This window comes from Aethalodelphis obliquidens, unplaced genomic scaffold, assembly GCF_003676395.1.
Source record: "Aethalodelphis obliquidens isolate GAN/ISIS:26980383/991018 unplaced genomic scaffold, ASM367639v1 scaffold26, whole genome shotgun sequence".
Classification (NCBI taxonomy): Eukaryota; Metazoa; Chordata; class Mammalia; order Artiodactyla; family Delphinidae; genus Aethalodelphis; species Aethalodelphis obliquidens.
The window spans coordinates 10,869,946-10,876,387 of NW_020837970.1; the positions used below are offsets into that span (position 1 = coordinate 10,869,946).

A 6,442-nucleotide genomic window follows, 5' to 3' on the forward strand; every position below is an offset into this window, starting at 1 on the left:
AAAAATATGGAACGCTTCACAAATATCCATGTCATCCTTCCACAGGGGCCATGCTAATCTTCTCTGTATCGAAAAGAACTTTTTTCCCCTTTTTAAAGGACTGGGGCGCTTAAAAGAGGGATAGTTGAATTGCAACATGTTGGACCAGGGAAAGTTCATGAGAAATGGGGCCTTGAAGACTGAGTGGTTAGTTTTGGACACGTGGGAATGGGGAACATTCTAGGCACAAAGAACAACATAAGCACAAGTGTGCTCAGAATGAGCAGGCAGTCCAGTTTAGCTGTGGCCATGTGGCATTTATGTTATCCAGAACTCCTGGTTGCAACTGACAGAAACTTACCACCTGAATTTGCCTGGCAAAGTAAAGGAGAAGAATTAGCTTAAGGAATCCAAAAAATTGTTGACCAGTCAACATAAAGTGGTGGGGGCAGTAAGCAGAGGCTTCAGGAACTTCAGCACCATCAGAATTCTCTTGCTTCGTCTTTGCTTCCCTTGTTGCATTGGCTTCAGTTTCTTTCAAGACTGGCTTTCTTTATATATTAGGAAATACAGCACCCCCAAGTTTTACATCTTACTATTGCCACCATTAGAAAGGGACTACCACTCTTAATTCAAGCTTGAAATTAAGGGGAAAAGAAGTGCTAATTGGCCAGGCTGGGATCAGTGCTCATCCCTAGAACAATCCCAGGGGCCCAAGAGGAAGGGCAGGGCACACCATAAATGTACACCATTGTATTCTCTGATGGTTTGAGAAGAAGTGGGAGATGGGTCTGGAAAAGCAGTTGAGTCTTGTAAGGCTGTGCTCTGGGAGTTGGAAGGACTGAAGTTGGCATGTGTACAAGGGGCAGATCGGGTGATCAGGAAGGGGAGGAGATGTTTTGGCCCAAAATTATGGTGAACATTCACTGGATTATCAGGTTAAATCAGGGTTGAAACTTTTGTCATTGTTCAAAGTGATTAGTGTTCTGTCATTTCAATCAAGATGTAAAACATAGAGGGTCTCTTACACTGACATTGCACAGCAAGACCTGGAATCCTTCTTCAGCCTTCTAGCTGGGTGACTTTAGGTGGATATCTTAACCCAACTGAGCCTGAATTTCTTCACTGAAAAATAATAGTATAATGACAGCTAACATCTATTGAATCTAGATGTTCTAAGCACATTTCAAACCTATTTCATTTAATCCTCAAGTCAACCCTACAGGGCTCTATAAATCTGCGATAGTAATCCCCACTCACAGGATTATTGTAAAGATTAAAGAAACTGGTAAGATGCAGAGCCCATTTGCCTGGCGCACAGCCAGCACTCAATACATCGTTATTTTTAATTATCTGTTTCCCAGAAAGGGAAACTCCCCTCATTTCCTGATTGCCTTGGGCACCAAAAGCTAATACTTTGAGAAAACAAAAACAAATGGAAGGGAAGAACTCTAAGACCCCTTGTCTCTGACATAGAGCCAGTTAGTTAGGCTTGACTTAATAGGGGCTAAAATAGGCCAGGAAGAGAAATACTACAAAATACTAGAAAGTAGGATATTGAGAAATGTGGTTGCGGAATGCCAACTGAATGAGATTGGGGTAAGTTTCCCTTTCTTTCTTTTTAAAAGGATAAAACTACCCCCAAAAGTTTCATCTGTATAGCTGATCTAAAGAGCCATTTGAAGTTGCTCTTCTCTTTGACCTGAATGCTATCAAACGACTGGGATTATTCAACCAAGGGAAGGAAATAACATTCACTGAGAAAAACCAATGTGCTTGGGCCCTCTGCTGAGCTCTTTAGATACATTAATATCTTTTACTTCCACTGCCACCCAGTAAGGTGAATATCTTCTCTGCATTATACAGATAAGAAAACTGAGGCTGAGAGTTTCGAAGTGACCTGGTACAGGTCACCAGCTAGTAAGTAGCAAGGCTGGTATTCAAACACAGTTCTGTCTGACTTCAGAGTCAAGAATACAAAATAGTAAGTCCCACTTCCTTACCAGGGAGAGATACTCAAGGCATGGGTACTACCGAAACCTGAGAAAACTGGTGAACTAATAGGCAGTTCTCAACTTCTCTTTCCTCTACCCTTTCTCCCACGGCCATCCCTCTCGCTTACCTTTGACAGCACCTGGGCTCCAGACTGCAGGCTGCAAGCTCTTCCCAAAGACTCTCTTCTCAAAATGTATTGTGTCTGTCTTCTCCTACTCTTTACCATATCGATATTGTGTCCTCAAGCGTGCTCATCCCTCTAGTTAACACATTTGCATTCTAAACTGGACTTCCTGGGAGTATCGCACCAATATCAAGATATAAATCGAATGACAGAAATTTCAGAACCATGAAGAGGGGGATGGGTCAGAGCAGAGACAAGTAGGCCTGAGAGCTCCCCAGGTTGTACCACATAGCCCTTCATCCCACTCCACACCCCAGCTGTGAGTTCCCTGAAAGCTGAGCCTGGACCTGTCATGTGCAGTGCCTGGAAATCAATAAATACATAATGAATGAATAAATGAAAGGTCCCTGAAACACATGACTGCCCCTTACTTCGGACCACCCCATCAAATGTGCCAGCTGTTCCAGGTGACAGGATCTTTCTGTTTGTTTGTTTTGTTTTGTTTTGTTTGTTTTTGCGGTACGTGGGCCTCTCACTGTTGTGGCCTCTCCCGTTGCGGAGCATAGGCTCCGGACGCGCAGGCTCAGGGGCCATAGCTCACGGGCCCAGCCACTCCGCGGCATGTGGGATCTTCCCGGACCGGGGCACAAACCCGTGTCCCCTGCATCGGCAGGCGGACTCTCAACCACTGCGCCACCAGGGAAGCCCCCCAGGTGACAGGATCTTTATCCTCCCTTGGCAGAACATTCCTTCCCATACCCTCCCTCAGTGAGCTCTGCCAACCCTCAAACAAGGTCACAATGGACCGTGTCTTAGTGGATGACGATGGACCGCACCATTATGAAATACGGAATAAAGCTTTCTAGAGCACGGAGAGAATGAAGAACAGGTTTGCCTGTATGTGGCAGTGAATGTGAGTTACTGCAGACAGTCGAAGCAATCACCAAAAATCCAACAAAACCATCATTTTTTTTGAGAAATATTCAACAAAGAGTAGTCAAGATCCTTTTGAGGATCTACACATATGTGGATGGACTCCTGGTTACAAACCAAAGTAGTAGAAATAAAAAGGTACTTTATTGGTTCATATAACTGAAAATTTCATGGATATACCAATCTTCAGAAATGGCTAGATTCAGGTAGTCAAACAAGATCATCTTGGACTTTATGTCTCACATTCTGTCTCTAGACCCTGCATTCTTCTGGGATGGCTTCATTCCCAAAGTAGCTCTCTGCACATAGAAAGAATCATGGCACCTAGCAGGCCAGACTTATATGTTGTCCTTAGAACTGTTTAAAACAAAACAAACAAAAACTGCAAAATAAAACACCAAATTAAAAAACAAAAAACAAATGAAACCCAAAAATGCATAGCACAAACTAAGGTGAACATTCATGTCACCACCATCAGATCAAGAAATAGAATCTTGCCATCTACTCCAGAAGCCCCATCCATGGGCCCCTTCCCAATCACAACCCTCCCCAGATCCTGATTTTTATAATAATCACCCTAATGTACATCCCTAACCTGGACTTTAGTCTTGCCCATTCTCCAAGTTAATACATTCCCAATCTCTTTCAACCCATATCTCTCCCTCTATCCCTTTACTGTACCCAATCTGTTGAAGAATGCTTTTGACTTGTACAACTTCCCAGTCTAGATTTTACTGATTGCATATTCTTGGTGCAGTTCGACATGTTTCTCTGTCCCTTAAATTTCCTGCAAATATGTAGCTGCATCCAGAGACTGGATTAGACTCAAGTTTGGTCCCTTTGGCAAGACCACAGGAAGCACACAATGCCTTTTTAAGATCTTAACATCTACTGATTCCTAATGTCCATATGTACTAATTCACTGAGGGCTGCTAAATGATGATGTTCTAATCCAAGAATTACCAAACTATGGCCTATAGGCCAAATCTGTCAAACTTCCCATGTTTTTATAAATAAAGTTTTATTGTCAGGAAGTGACAGGCCTGGAAAGCCAAATTCCATCTCTTTGTATGCAGCAGGCTTCCGGTCCCCTCTGAGGTCCTGGAATCTCCCTGGGACCAGATTAGGGTACAGGTTGCCAAAAGTCACAGAATATACAGACTTTCATCCTTCTCCTTGAGATATCAAGGACTCTCCCTTCACTCTCTCTGCTTCCAGCTATCCCACACTAGAATAATTAGCCTCTCTCCGTTCTTCTAGAATCCCCTCCAAGGAACTCAAACTTTTGGAAACCGAACCTAGGACAGGGACTTCCCTGGCGGTGCAGTGGATAAGACTCTGTGCTCCCAATGCAGGGGGCCCGGGTTCAATCCCTGGTCAGGGAACTAGATCCCACATGCATGCTGCAACTAAGAGTTCGCAAACCACAACTAAGGAGCCTGCAAGCCACAACTAAGGAGCCCACCTGCTACAACTAAGACCCAGCGCAACCAAATAAGTAAATAAATAAATACTCAAAACAAAACAAAACAAAAAATAGATGTCTTTAAACTTAGGACAGCAGGCTGCCTTAGGTAACTTCTTCTTGCAGCCCCATAGCTCAAACTTCCTCTGAGGCAGGAAACCCAAAGCCTGTCTACCTGCTTAGAAGAGGGGGGGAAAGTCCCAAGAATAAACAAACAAATGGCTGTTATTCTTTCTAATTTTTCCACAACAGCCAAAGCAAAATACAACAACTCAATAAATTTTCCTGCCATAACTTCTTTGCTACTATATACAAAAGAAAGGGTTATCTGTTTATTCCATATCTTTATGAATCCCCTTTTCTTGCAAATAATGGAAAAATCATTCAAATTTGCTGAAGGAAAATGGGGACTCTATTAAAAGGACCCAAGGGCAGGAGTAGCATGGCCCCGCTCATGAGGAATGAGAGCCACGACCGGGACAGCTGCTCTGAGCACCTGTTAGACCTCACAGTATCCCCACCCTGCCTCTTGTTTTGCATTTGCTCCATTCTCCATTCTTTGCAAACCACCTCTTCTTATTTATTGTCCCCATGGCAGAAAGCAGCATCCTGTAGCTCCCAATTCTATCTCTTCTCAGTTCAAGAGGCCAGCAGATATTCATTTGTATCTCTCAAAAGCCAAAATTTCTAGATGAACAAATCCGCTGGCTTCACCTCTGGAGTTTGCAGACTTTCCTTCCACTTATCTCTTATTGGCCAAAACTTATTCACATGACCACACCTAGCTGTAAGGGAGACTGGGTTATGTGGTCTCTAACTGAGTGGTCATAGGCTCTGTGGGATCTATTACTAAAAGGAAGAAAGGGCAAATAGCTACTAGAGATAGTTAGCTGCCTCTGCCACATAGTCCATATCAAATGCTTAGTTGTTTAAGTCAAAGATGGGTGTGGCACCTCCTGGAGATAAGACCAAAGAAAATGATAGATCTAGCTCATGCAGGGAGCTATAACCTGTAAAGAAAGAGAAACTGATGCCAACAGGAAACAGACCTGATACCTTCTTTTTGTAGAACAGATTCACAAAAATGGGATTCTCACATCAATTTTTTAAACAGCTTTATTGAGATATAATTGACATATAACATTGTGGAAGTTTAAGGTGTACAATGTATTGATTTGATACACTCATATACTACACTATTATTCAGCCATAAGAAAGAAGGAAATCCTGCCATTTGCAACACATGGATGGACCTTGAGGATGTTATACTGAGCGAAATTAATCAGACAAAGAGAGACAAATACTGTGTGATCTCATATGTGGAACTGTGGACAAAGAATGTCACCTGCTGTTTCAGTAAACAAAGGATGTTGCAACCATAAAGCCATCAGCCACTGCATTCACCCCTGTTGGTGCACTCTGAGGGGAATTCAGGATGGAGAAAAACAGGATACTCGCTCTAGATAGTTAAGGTGCATATCAAAGGAATAATTTCAATAAGTCCAGACTCTTTCATCTTCCCATACAAAGAAAAGCACTAAAATCTTAACTTGAGATGTCAGTTTTTGTTACTAGCAGTAATCTTTTAATGTTCAACTACATGTTTTATTTTGGGGGTTTTTTTGACTTTTTTGTTTTTTCCAGTGAAAACTCCTATATATCCTGGCTTCTCCCTTACCTCTTTAGAACAGTTCCTCAGAGCTCTCTGAGAGGCTGTTTCCTGGGCTATAGTCCTCAGTAAAGCCCCAAATAAAAAATAATTCTCAACTATTAGGATGTGCTTTTTTTTCACATTGGATTTTAGATTAGAAAGAATCTAAAAAAGCCTAACTTACAGAAACAGAGCATAGAATGTTGACTACCAGGGAATGGGGGTGGGAGGGTGAGAGGAAAGGGGTGATGTCTGTCAAAGGGTACAAACTTCCAGTTAGAAGATGAATAAATTC

General features: G+C 42.5%; 1 pseudogene; it reads right to left on the minus strand.

The window, feature by feature from the left end:
• LOC113629377 (uncharacterized) lies at window positions 1-100 on the minus strand (annotated as a pseudogene).
• Window positions 101-6,442: the final 6,342 nt, after the last annotated feature.